At 47.8% G+C, this 13,396-nt stretch overlaps 1 long non-coding RNA gene across 3 annotated transcripts in view; it reads left to right on the forward strand.

The window, feature by feature from the left end:
• The window catches only part of LOC308200388, a 220,262-nt gene extending 207,256 nt beyond the window's left edge, over nucleotides 1-13,006 (forward strand). For all 3 annotated transcript variants that reach the window (XR_013955591.1, XR_013955592.1, XR_013955593.1), the window contains one exon: nucleotides 697-13,006. This is a non-coding gene — a long non-coding RNA (uncharacterized lncRNA). The remainder of the gene's footprint in view (nucleotides 1-696) is intronic.
• The last annotated feature ends 390 nt before the right edge of the window (nucleotides 13,007-13,396 follow it).

Raw genomic sequence — 13,396 nt, forward strand, 5'->3', positions numbered from 1 at the left:
GAGAGCGCACTGGCACCACTGGACATGCAGTGCAGTGAGTGCAGAGAGTGCACTGGCACCACTGGTGATGCACTTCAGTTTGTCCAGAGAGTGCACTGGCACCACTGGGGATGCAGTGCAGTGAGTCCAGAGAGTGCACTGGCACCACTGGGGATGCACTGCAGTGAGTCCAGAGAGTGCACTGGCACCACTGGGGATGCACTGCAGTGAGTCCAGAGAGTGCACTGGCACCACTGGGGCTGCAGTGCAGTGAGTCCAGAGAGTGCACTGGCACCACTGGGGATGCACTGCAGTGAGTCCAGAGATTGCACTGACACCACTGGGGATGCACTGCAGTGAGTCCAGAGAGTGCACTGGCACCACTGGGGATGCACTACAGTGAGTCCACAGAGTGCACTGGCACCACTGGGGATGCTCTGCAGTGAGTCCAGAGATTGCACTGGCACCACTGGGGATGCAGTGCAGTGAGTGCAGAGAGTGCACTGGCACCACTGGGAATGCACTTCAGTGAGTTCAGAGAGTGCACTTGCACCACTGGGGATGGGTTTCAAGCCAACTGCATTAACCGCTCATGCTTCTTTCTTATGAGACGTTAGTAAACCAATTACATAGCCTTGTCAAGACTAAATCACAGGTAAAAATCCTGTACATCTCATGTGGCCAACCACTCCCAACTAGGATTCCAAGAACCAGGAGGTTCGGTGAAAATAGGGCTAGTGCTATTAGAGGGGTGATTATTAGGGTAAGCCCTAAGCTGTCTTTAATGGAGAAGTATGGGTGGAATGGGATTTTGTCGCAGTCTGATACGATTCCTAGTGGGTTATTTGAGCCTGATTCGTGTAGGAAGGTTAGGTGGACTAGGGTGATTCCTGCAATTAGGAAGGGCAGTAGGAAGTGGATGGCGAAGAATCGGGTTAAGGTTGGATTGTCTACTGAGAATCCTCCTCAGGCTCATTCTACTAGAGTTTGCCCAATGTACGGGATGGCTGAGAATAGGTTGGTGATTACGGTGGCCCCTCAGAATGACATTTGTCCTCATGGTAGGACATACCCTACGAAGGCAGTTGCTATTAGGGTGAGTAGGAGGATTACTCCTGTGTTTCAGGTTTCTTTGTATAGGTAGGAGCCGTAGTAGAGGCCTCGTCCGATGTGTAAGTAGATGCAGATAAAGAAGAGCGAAGCACCGTTGGCGTGGAGGTTGCGGATGAGCCATCCGTACTGGACGTCTCGGCATGTGTGAGCTACTGAGGAGAAGGCGAGTGAAGTGTCTGCGGTGTAGTGTATGGCTAGTAGCAGGCCTGTTAGGATTTGTGTGGCTAAGCAGATGGCTAGAAGGGAGCCGAAGTTTCATCAGGCAGAGATGTTGGAGGGGGCGGGTAGGTCGATTAGGGAGTTGTTGATTATTTTTAGTAGGGGATGGGATTTGCGGATGTTAGGGGCCATTAGTGAGTCTGTGTGTTATTAGGATTATTACCAGGATGGAGAGGGCGAAGGATCCTAGGTAGGCCTTAATTAGCCCTGTGTGTATTGAGGTTGCGGCTTTGCTTGCGGCTACTTGTAGTTCAGCAAGGCCCTCTGGCCCTATTTTTTTGAGTCAGGAGAGGTCGATCAAGTGTAGGGCAATGTTTTGTCCCTTTTCTAGTAGGTTTTTGGAGAAGAATCGGTGTACTAGGGGGTTGAAGTACCCTAATGCAGAGGAGAAGTTTATGAGGGGGTTTGGTTTGGGGTGAGTGAGGGTGTGTGTTATGTTCGATAGTTCTAGGGCTAGGATGATTCCTAGGATTGTTATGAGGATGGCAGCGGTTTTGGTGATAAGGGGTATGGTTATTGGGGGGGTTTTGGTTGGTGTGATGAAAGAGGTAATGATTATTCCTGCTGTAATGCTGCCTAGGGCGAGTCGGGTTAGGGGGGCGGTGATTAGTGGGTTGTTTTCGTTTATTGATACTATTGGGGGGATTCGGGTTTGTCCAGCTTGGACTAGGATGGTTATGCGGATGCTGTAGGTTGCGGTGAATGCTGTGGCTATAAGGGTTAGGAGTAGGGCTCAAGTATTTAGGTATGATGTGTTTAAGCTTTCGATGATGAGGTCTTTTGAGTAGAATCCGGCTAGGAATGGGGTTCCTATCAGCGCCAGGTTTCCGATGGTTAGGCAGGAAGTAGTGACTGGGAGTATTTTCTGTAGGCCTCCTATCTTTCGGATATCTTGTTCTCCGTTTAGGTTGTGGATGATAGACCCTGAGCATAGGAATAGTATGGCTTTAAAGAAGGCATGGGTTGAGATGTGTAGGAAGGCTAGTTGTGGGAGGTTTAGTCCGATAGTGACTATTATTAGTCCTAGTTGGCTGGATGTTGAGAAAGCAATGATTTTTTTGATGTCATTTTGGGTTAGGGCGCATGTGGCAGCGAATAGGGTTGATAGAGCACCTAGGCATAGGCAGGCAGTTAGGGCTGTCTGGTTGGTGGCTAGCAGGGGGTGCATGCGGATGAGCAGGAAGATTCCGGCTACTACTATGGTACTGGAGTGCAGTAGGGCTGATACTGGGGTGGGGCCTTCTATTGCTGCGGGCAGTCATGGGTGGAGTCCAAATTGGGCGGATTTTCCTGCGGCTGCGAGGATTAATCCTATGAGGGGGAGGATTGGGGTTTGGTGGGGGTGTACGGCTTGTTGGATCTCTCAGGTGTTGAATGTTGAAGCTAGTCATGCTATGCTCAGGATCAGTCCGATGTCTCCGATTCGGTTGTAGATTACGGCTTGTAGGGCGGCGGTGTTGGCATCTGCTCGGCCTTGTCATCAGCCGATGAGAAGGAAGGACATGATTCGTACTCCTTCCCAGCCTACGAATAGGAGGAATATGTTGTTTGCGGTTGTTAGGAGGAGTATGGCGACTAGGAATGTCAGTAGGTAGGTGAAAAATTTTGTTACGTATGGCTCTGAGGCCATGTATCATATGGCGAATTGTAGGATTGATCATGTTACAAATAGGGCGATTGGAAGAAATGTTATTGAGTATTGGTCTATTTTTAGGCTCAGGGGGATTTTAAAGTTTATAATGAATTTTCACTCCCAGTGGCAGGTGACAGATTCTACTCCCGAGTAGATGAATGCGGTTGTAGGGGCTAGGCTAATTAGGAATGCGGTTTTAACAGCGCGGGTGGTGGCTTGTGGGGTGTTTTTAAAGTTTTTAAATAGAAATGGCAGGATGATTGGGGTTAGGAGGATTGTCAGCGTGAGTAGTGTGAGGGAGTTGATTAGTAGTGTGGGGTTCACTACTTTTACTTGGATTTGCACCAAGATGGGTGGTTCCTAAGACCAGTGGATTGCTGTTATCCTTTAAAAGTAAGGGGGCTGAGGTTTTAGGCTCAGATGTAAGAGTTAGCAGCTCTTGTTGGTTAAACCCTCCCCTCGGCAGGTAAGAAGGTTTGAACTTCTATTCTTAGAATCACAGTCTAATGTTTGGTTTAAACTATACTTGCATGAGGGGATTCCGGAGATCAGTTCGGGTTTGAGGATTAGGAGGAATATTGGGATAATGTGGAGTGTTATGAGCAGGTGTTCTCGCGTGGTTGAGTTTTGCATAGATGTGATGTGGGAGGGGAATGAGCCTCGTTGGGTCATTAGTAGTATGAATAAGGTGTAGGAGGCGGTTAGTAGGGTTGCGATTCCTGTTAGGATGATCGTGAAGGCAGATCAGTTGAATAAGGTGATTATAATGGTTAGCTCTGCTATGAGGTTTGTTGTTGGGGGTAAGGCTATGTTTGTTAGATTGGCCAGCAATCATCAGGTAGCTATGAGTGGTAGGAGAGGTTGTAGGCCTCGTGTGAGTAGTAGAATTCGGCTGTGCGTACGTTCATAGTTTGTGTTGGCTAGGCAGAATAGTATGGAGGAAGTTAGTCCATGGGAAATTATTAGGATCATTGCCCCTGAGAATGATCAGTGGGTTTGGATTATTCCTGCGGCGATAACTAGGCCTATGTGGCTAACGGATGAATAAGCGATTAGTGATTTTAGGTCTGTCTGTCGTAGGCAGATTGAGCTAGTCATTAGGGCGCCTCATAGGGCCAGGGTTAGGAAGGGGTAGTGCAGGAGGTTGGACAGTGGGCCCATAAATAGAGTGACTCGTATAATTCCGTATCCTCCTAGCTTTAGTAGTAGGGCGGCGAGGAGTATTGAGCCTGCGATGGGTGCTTCTACGTGGGCTTTTGGCAGTCAGAGGTGTAGGCCGTATAGTGGGGCTTTTACTATGAATGCTATGAGCAGTGCTAGACCTGATAGTATTCCTGTCCATGAGGTGGATAGGGTTGGGTGGGTTAGTTGTAGGGTTGGCAGGTGCAGGGTGCCAATTTTCACGTATAGGTGTATGATTGTGATTAGCAGGGGTAGAGAGCTTACTGGCGTGTAGAATAGCAGGTAGATGCCAGCGCTTAGGCGTTCTGGTTGGTTCCCCCATCGGGTGATTAAGATTAGGGTGGGAATGAGGGTTGCTTCAAATGAGATGTAAAATAGTGCTAGTTCTGTGGTGGAAAAGGCTAGTAGGATGAATGGCTGGACTGCGACTAAGGTTGAGATAAAGATTCGTTTGCGTTGTAGGGGTTCTTGTTGCAGGTGGTTTTGGCTTGCTATGATTATGAGTGGGAGTAGTCAGCAGGATAGTACTAGGAGGGGGGATGAGATTTGGTCAATTCCTGTTCAGTTGGATAAAAATTTGTAGGGGTAGTAGGTTGGGATTAATCACTGTAGGCTTAGGGCAGCGATTAGGAGGCTGTATAAGGTGGTGTTAGTCCATAGAAATTTTGGTGGAGACAGCAGGGCTGTTGGAAGAAGTATGATTGTGGGTAGGATGATTTTTAGCATTGCAGGAGGTTTAGGTTGTGTAGATGGTCGGAGCCATGTGTGCGGGTGGAGGCTACTAGGATGGCCAGGCCTGTGCCCGCCTCACACGCTGAGAAGGTTAGCATGAGAATTGGTACCATGGTGAATGAGGAGACTTGGTTTTCGATGGATCATATTGATAGGCCTACGAATATCGATAATATTATGCTTTCAAGGCATAGTAGGGCGGATACTAGGTGGGTTCGGTGGAAGGCTAGTCCTAGTCCGCTGAAAATGAAGGCTGAGTAGAAGCTTAAATGTAGGGGCGACATAAGAAAGTTACAGGGTTGGCTGTAATCTGCTGGGTCGAAACCAGCTATCTTTTTGGTTAGACTAACTTTCTGTTATTCTGCTCATTCTAGGCCCCCTTGAATTCACTCGTAGGCCAGTCCGAGTGTTAGGAGAAGGAGGATCACTACAGTTCAGGTGAGGGTCATTAGGGGGGATTGGAGTTGGACGGCTCATGGCAGGGGGAGTAGGAGGGCGATTTCTAGGTCGAATAGGACGAACAGGATGGCTACTGAGGAAGAATCGGACTGAGAATGGTAATCGAGCAGATCCAAGTGGGTCGAATCCACATTCGTACGGTGAGGGTTTCTCTGAGTCGGGGTTTATTTGGGCGAGTCAGAAGTTTAATGCGGTTAGGGCGGCGCTTAGGATTGATGATAGGGCGAATATGAACATGAGTGCGTTCATTGCTCTCCTCTGGGTTTATACCAGATTCTAGAGATTGGAAGTCAATTGTAATTAATATACTAGAAGAGCAAGATCCTCATCAGTAGATGGTTATGTAGAGGAATAGTCAGATGACGTCTACGAAGTGTCAGTATCAGGCTGCTGCCTCGAATCCGAAGTGGTGGTCTGATGTAAAGTGGAACTTGATCAGTCGGAAGAGGCAGACGGTCAGGAAGGAGGATCCGATGATTACGTGGAGTCCGTGGAATCCAGTGGCAACGAAGAAGGTAGATCCGTAGACGCTATCGGCGATTGAGAATGGGGCTTCGTGGTATTCTATTGCTTGTAGGGCTGTGAAGTAGAATCCCAGGAGGATCGTTAGGGTTAGGGCGTGGATGGCGTGTTTTCGGTTTCCTTCTGTGATGCTGTGATGGGCTCACGTTACGGTAACGCCTGAGGCTAGTAGGATGGCTGTGTTTAGTAGGGGGACTTCTATCGGGTTGAGTGGTTTAATTCCTGTTGGGGGTCATTGGCCTCCTAGTTCTGGGGTTGGGGCCAGGCTCGAGTGGAAGAACGCTCAGAAGAACCCTAAGAAGAAGAATGCTTCGGATGTGATGAAAAGGATTATGCCGTATCGTAGGCCTTTTTGGACTGTGGGAGTGTGATGGCCTTGGAAGGTGCTTTCTCGTACAATGTCTCGTCATCATTGGAGTATTACTAGGAGTATTGAGATGAGGCCTAGGGTTAGTAGTATGGATGAGTTGTAGTGGAATCACATGATTAATCCTGAGGTTGTGAGTAGGGCGGCGGCTGCCCCGAAGATTGGTCAAGGGCTTGGGTCAACTATGTGGTATGAGTGTGCTTGGTGTGCCATTAGATGTTTTCTTGTAAGTATAGGCTTAGAAGGAGCACGAAGACGTAGGCCTGGATTATGGCTACTGCTACTTCTAGGATGGTTAGGAGTAGTAGGATGATTATTGTTAGGATGGATACTGCAGGAAGGGTGGGTATTAATGCAATGGAGGCTGTAGAGATGAGTTGGATGAGTAAGTGTCCTGCTGTAAGGTTGGCTGTAAGGCGGACTCCGAGGGCTAGGGGGCGGATTAGTAGGCTGGTTGTTTCGATCAGGATTAGTGCGGGGATTAGGGGTGTAGGGGTACCTTCGGGTAATAGGTGGGCTAAAGAGGCTGATGGTTGGTTTCGTAGGCCTGTTAGTAGTGTGGCGAGCCATAGTGGGAAGGCTAGGGCTATGTTCATAGATAGTTGGGTGGTTGGGGTGAATGTATATGGAAGGAGGCCTAGAAGGTTGATTGTAAGAAGTATGATTATTAGGGATGTAAATATTATGGCTCATTTGTGGCCATTTTTGTTGAGTGGGACTATTAGTTGTTTTGTGATTAGGTGAAGGAGTCATGTTTGGATAGTAGAAAGGCGGTTGTTGATTCATCGGTTGTTTGGGGACGGGAATAGTAGGGCTGGGAAGAGTAGGGATAGTAGGATTAAGGGGATGCCGAATAGATTGGGGCTGGAAAATTGGTCAAAGAAGCTTAGGTTCATGGTCAGGATCATGGTGTGGGTTTGGTAGTGAGGGAGGTCTTATTTGATGGGGGGTTGGTTGTGGTGAAGGCTAGTAGTTTTGGTTGGATGAGGAGTGCTAGGGTTAATCAGGTTATAATTATGATTGAAAATCATGGTGCGGGGTTAAGCTGTGGCATATCATTAAGGAGGGGGAAGTCCCTCTTTGGCTAGCTTAAAAGGCTAGTGCTGTTGCATAGCTTCTTAATGATTAGGATGATGATAGAAGGGACGATCAGGCCTCGAAATGTGGGAGTGGGGTTGATTCTACTACAATGGGTATGTAGCTGTGATTAGCCCCGCAAATTTCTGAGCATTGTCCGTAAAAAATCCCAGGCCGGGTGGTAATGAATGAAGTTTGGTTTAGTCGGCCTGGGATTGCGTCTGTTTTAACTCCGAGCGTTGGGACTGCTCAGGAGTGGAGTACGTCTCCTGCAGTAATGATCACGCGGATGGGGGATTCTATTGGGATAACTACGCGGTGGTCAACTTCTAGCAGTCGGAAGTGGCCGTTGGGTAAGTCTGGGGTGGGCACTATGTAGGAGTCGAATGATAGGTCTTTGAAGTCTGTGTATTCGTAGCTTCAGTATCATTGGTGGCCGATGGCTTTTAGGGTGAGGTCTGGTTCATCGATTTTGTCCATTATGTAGAGGATTTGTAGGGATGGGAGGGCGAGGAGTACCAGGACGATAGCAGGTAGGATTGTCCAGATCAGCTCTACTTCTTGGGCGTCTACAGCATTGGACGAGAGTTTTTCTGTTAGTATGTGGGCTAAAAGGTAGAGAACTAGGCTGCAGATAGCTAGGGCAACGATTAGGGCGTGGTCGTGGAATTCAACGAGTTCTTCTATGATGGGTGATGAGGCGTCTTGGAATCCTAGTTGGGAGTGGTTGGCCACATGAGATGTACAGGATTTTTACCTGTGATTTAGTCTTGACAAGGCTATGTAATTGGTTTACTAACGTCTCATAAGAAAGAAGCATGAGCGGTTAATGCAGTTGGCTTGAAACCAGCATGTGAGGGTTCGATTCCTTCCTTTCTTGTACTTGGACGAAGGCCGGTTCCTCGAAAGTATGGTATGGGGGAGGGCAGCCGTGGATTCATTCAACGTTTGTGGTAGTTAGTTCTGGTTGTAGGACTTTTCGTTTGGCCGAAAAGGCTTCTCAGATGATGAATATTAGTATGATTACGGCTACTATTGAGATTAGGGAGCCGATGGAGGAAATGGTGTTTCATAGTGTGTAGGCGTCGGGATAGTCCGAGTATCGTCGGGGTATTCCTGCTAGGCCTAGGAAGTGCTGGGGGAAGAACGTTAGGTTTACTCCTGTAAATATTACCCCGAAGTGGGCTTTTGCTCATGTTTGGTGTAGGGTAAACCCAGTGAGTAGTGGGAATCAGTGAGTAAATCCTGCTAGAATGGCAAAGACGGCGCCTATGGATAGGACGTAGTGGAAGTGGGCAACTACGTAGTACGTGTCGTGCAGGGCGATGTCTAGGGAAGAGTTTGCAAGAACGATTCCTGTTAATCCTCCGATGGTAAATAGGAAGATAAATCCTAGAGCTCATAGTATTGGGGGGGTCTCATTTGATTGTTCCTCCGTGCAGGGTGGCTAGTCAGCTAAATACTTTGATTCCGGTAGGGATGGCAATGATTATAGTGGCTGATGTAAAGTAGGCTCGGGTATCAACGTCTATTCCTACTGTAAACATGTGGTGAGCTCAGACGATGAATCCTAGGAAGCCGATGGATAGTATGGCTCAGACTATTCCCATGTAGCCAAAGGGCTCCTTTTTGCCTGAGTAGTACGTGACTACGTGTGAGATGATTCCAAACCCCGGTAGGATCAGAATATAGACTTCTGGGTGTCCGAAGAATCAGAATAGGTGTTGGTACAGGATTGGGTCTCCTCCTCCAGCGGGGTCGAAGAATGTGGTGTTTAGGTTTCGATCAGTTAGTAATATTGTAATACCGGCGGCGAGTACGGGGAGTGATAGAAGGAGTAGGATGGCGGTAATTAGTACGGATCAGACAAATAGTGGGGTTTGGTATTGTGAGAGTGCGGGGGGTTTTATGTTGATGGCTGTGGTGATAAAGTTGATGGCCCCAAGGATGGAGGAGATACCGGCTAAGTGGAGTGAGAAGATAGCCAGGTCTACTGAAGCTCCGGCGTGGGCAAGGTTACCTGCTAGGGGAGGGTAGACAGTTCAGCCTGTGCCGGCGCCAGCTTCTACAGTGGATGAGGCTAGTAGGAGGAGGAATGATGGGGGGAGGAGTCAAAAGCTTATGTTGTTTATTCGCGGGAATGCTATGTCGGGGGCACCGATTATGAGGGGGACTAATCAGTTGCCGAATCCTCCGATCATGATGGGTATGACTATAAAGAAGCTTATTACAAAGGCGTGAGCGGTAACGATTACGTTGTAAATTTGGTCGTCGCCTAGGAGAGTTCCTGGTTGTCCTAGTTCTGCGCGGATTAATAGGCTGAGTGCGGTGCCGACTATTCCTGCTCATGCCCCGAAGATGAGGTACAGGGTGCCAATATCCTTATGGTTAGTGGAAAATAGTCATCGGTTGATGAAGGTGACGGGTAAGATGGCTGAGTGTTGAAGCGTTAGGCTGTAGTCCTTTTTACAGAGGTTTAATTCCTCTTCTTATCGGCTCTGTAGTGAAATTCATGTTGAGTTGCAAGCTCATCGATGCGCACTAGGGTGCGTCAGGGTCTTTGTAGGCAGAAGCCAATTGGTTTAGGCATTTAGCTGTTAACTAGAGTTTTGTGGGATCGAAGCCCATCTGTCTAGGGAGGCTTTAGCTTAATTAAAGCGTCTGACTTGCATTCAGAAGATACAGGTTAATATTCTGTAAGTCTTAATGTGCAGAAACTAAGAGGGTTTAACTCTTATTTAAGGCTTTGAAGGCCTTCGGTTTGGGGTGTTATCCTAAGTTTCTAGACAATGGCATGTATTATTGGGGACAGGGGAAGTAAGAGGATTGATAGTGAGGCAAGGACCGCAGTAGGTGTGCTTGGGGCTTTGCTAGTGTATCATTGTTTTATGTGGTTAGAGGAGTTGGGGGGAAGGGTAATTGTTGAGTGGTATGCGAGGCGTAGGTAGAAGAAGAGGCTGAGCAGTGATAGCATGGCAATTGCCATGGCTGCTGGTGTTATTTCCTGTTTAGTTAGTTCTTGGATGATAAGTCACTTTGGTATAAAGCCTGTTAATGGGGGGAGGCCTGCTAGGGATAAAAGTACTAGTATTAGGGTGGCGTTTAGCACTGGGGTTTTTGTTCATGAGGTTGTGATCATGGATAGGTTAAGGGCTTTGATTTTGTTAAGGGCTAGGAATACGGCTGATGTTATGATTGTGTATAGGTAGAAGGTAAGTAAGGCCAATTTGGGGCTGTAAACTAGGATGATGGCGATTCAGCCTAAGTGGGAGATGGACGAGAAGGCTAGGATTTTGCGTGTTTGTGTTTGGTTCAGTCCTATTCAGCCTCCTAGTGCTGTTGAGGCTAGGGCCATGGCGGTGAGTAGAGCTGGGTCGAGGGATTTGGATGTTAGTAGGAGCAGGGTTAGTGGGGGGAATTTTATGAGGGTCGAGAGTAGCAGGGCTGTTATTAGTGGCGATCCTTGTAGTACTTCTGGGAATCAGAAGTGAAATGGCACTAGGCCCAGTTTAATAGCGATTGCTGCTGTCAGTAGTAGACAGGAGGTTGGGTGGTTTATTTGTGTGATGTCTCATTGGCCGGTGACTCAGGCATTGGTTATGCTAGAGAATAGGACCAGGGCGGAAGCAGCTGCTTGGGTTAGGAAGTATTTCGTTGCGGCTTCTACTGCTCGTGGGTGGTGGGATTTGGCAATTAGGGGAATGATGGCTAGTGTGTTGATCTCCAGTCCTGTCCAGGCCAGAACTCAGTGGTTGCTGGAAATTGTGATTGTGGTGCCCAAGATGAGGCTGAAGGTTATGATTGGGGTCGCGTAAGGGTTCATTAGTAGAGGAGGGGGTTAAACCATCATTTTCGGGGTATGGGCCCGATAGCTTGATTAGCTGACTCTACTAGAAAATAATATAAGGGAAGTATGGAGAATTTTGATTTCTCTTGTGTGGGTTCAATTCCTACTTTTCTAAGGTCAACAGGAAATGAGAGGGCTGTTATACCTCTATGTTCACTTTATCATAGTGACCCTTTGTAGTTCAGGCACATTTCCTTATGTAAGGAGGTAGGCCTGCATAGCAGATAGGTATGCTGATGTGTCAGAGGCACAGAGCTAGTGTGAGGGGTAGGAAGTTTTTTCATAGTAGGTGCATTAGTTGGTCATATCGGAATCGTGGGTATGAAGCTCGGACCCATAAGAAACCAGAAGATAGTAGGAGGACTTTTGTGGCTAGGATGACGGGGAATAGTTCTGTGGGTGGCCCTAGGGCGCTTGGGTTTAGGAATATGATGGCTGTAAGTGTATTTATTAGCATAATGTTCGCATATTCAGCTAGGAAGAATAAGGCGAAGGGTCCTGCGGCGTATTCAACGTTAAACCCTGAGACTAGCTCAGATTCACCCTCTGTGAGGTCAAAAGGAGCTCGGTTTGTCTCTGCTAGGGTGGATACGTATCATATTATTGCTAGGGGTCATGAGGAGAAAATGAAGTATAGAGGCTCCTGTGCGACGGCAAAGGAGCTGAGTGTGTAGCTTCCGCTTAGTATGATTATTGATAGCAGGATTATGGCCAGTGTCACTTCGTATGAAATGGTCTGTGCTACTGCCCGTAGGGCTCCGATTAGTGCGTATTTTGAGTTCGAGGCTCAGCCTGATCATAGGACTGAGTAGACGGCTAGGCTTGACATGGCTATTAGGAAGAGAACTCCGAGGTTTAGATCTGCTAGGGGAAATGGGAGTGGTAGTGGTGCTCAAGTGGTGAGGGCTAGGACAAGGGCTAGTATTGGTATCAGAATGAATAGAAGTGGGGAAGAGGTAGAGGGTCGGATGGGCTCTTTGGTAAATAGTTTCAGTCCGTCCGCAAATGGTTGAAGTAGGCCAAAAGGCCCGACAACGTTAGGGCCTTTGCGGGATTGTATGTAGCTTAGGATTTTCCGTTCTACTAGGGTTAGGAAGGCTACGGCAATCAGGATTGGGATGATGTATAGGAGGGATATAACGAGGCAGCTTAGTGTTGTTATTTGAATCATGGGTGAAGCTAGGGAGAGGATTTGAACCTCTGGGGAAAGGGCTTAAGCCTTCTGCACTTGCCGGGCTCTGCCACTCTAGCTGGTCCTTTTCTAGGATTGAAAGTGGTGGGGGAAGGCCCTCTTCACGGTTTAGTTGGTTTCACTGCTTAGAGGGGGGGGGCGTGCTTGTGGTATTGGCCCCACTTTCCCGGTCCTTTCGTACTGGGGAGAGTGTGTCATAGATAGAAACCGACCTGGATTGCTCCGGTCTGAACTCAGATCACGTAGGACTGTTAATCGTTGAACAAACGAACCCTTAATAGCGGCTGCACCATTAGGATGTCCTGATCCAACATCGAGGTCGTAAACCCCCCTGTCGATATGGGCTCTTGAGGGGGATTGCGCTGTTATCCCTGGGGTAGCTTGGTCCATTAATCAATTATATTGGGTCTGGTCACTGTTAGCACTTTGAGGGGTAGCTCTAGGTAAAGAGGTATGGTCTTGTTTTTGGAGGATTTGTTCTCCTCCAAGGTCGCCCCAACCGAAAAATATCGACCAGGCTCTGCGATGGTAGTGGCCCCAGTGGGGTTGATTGAGGATTCGCGGTGGTCGTTGATTTTTAAGTTCCACAGGGTCTTCTCGTCTTATGTTCACATCCCCGCTTTTGCACGGGGAGATCAATTTCACTGATTATCTGTGAGAGACAGTTAAGACCTCGTTTAGCCATTCATACAAGTCTCGATTTATGGGACAATTGATTGCGCTACCTTTGCACGGTTAGGATACCGCGGCCGTTAAACCTAAGTCACCGGGCAGGCATCACCTTCAATACTTGTTTAATTTGCTGAAGGCTATGTTTTTGGTAAACAGTCGGGCCTTATTAATTTGCCGAGTTCCTTTCACAGATTTTAATCGCTCTTATAGGCGCTCCTGAGTCGGGTTAACAGGGTTAGTTAATACGTGGTCTTGTAGGGGTTTTTGTATCTGTCTAGGTCTGTTAATAATGTTTCTATGTAAGCTTGCGCCGTTAGAGGGGTGTGGCCCTGAGTTACTTATTTTAGCATTAATTCTCCTATATTCATAGGTTGACCTGTTTGTGATAAGGGAATCATCTTA

The sequence above is a fragment of the Anser brachyrhynchus genome (genome assembly GCF_964034855.1).
Source record: "Anser brachyrhynchus genome assembly, chromosome: 10".
Taxonomy (NCBI): domain Eukaryota; kingdom Metazoa; phylum Chordata; class Aves; order Anseriformes; family Anatidae; genus Anser; species Anser brachyrhynchus.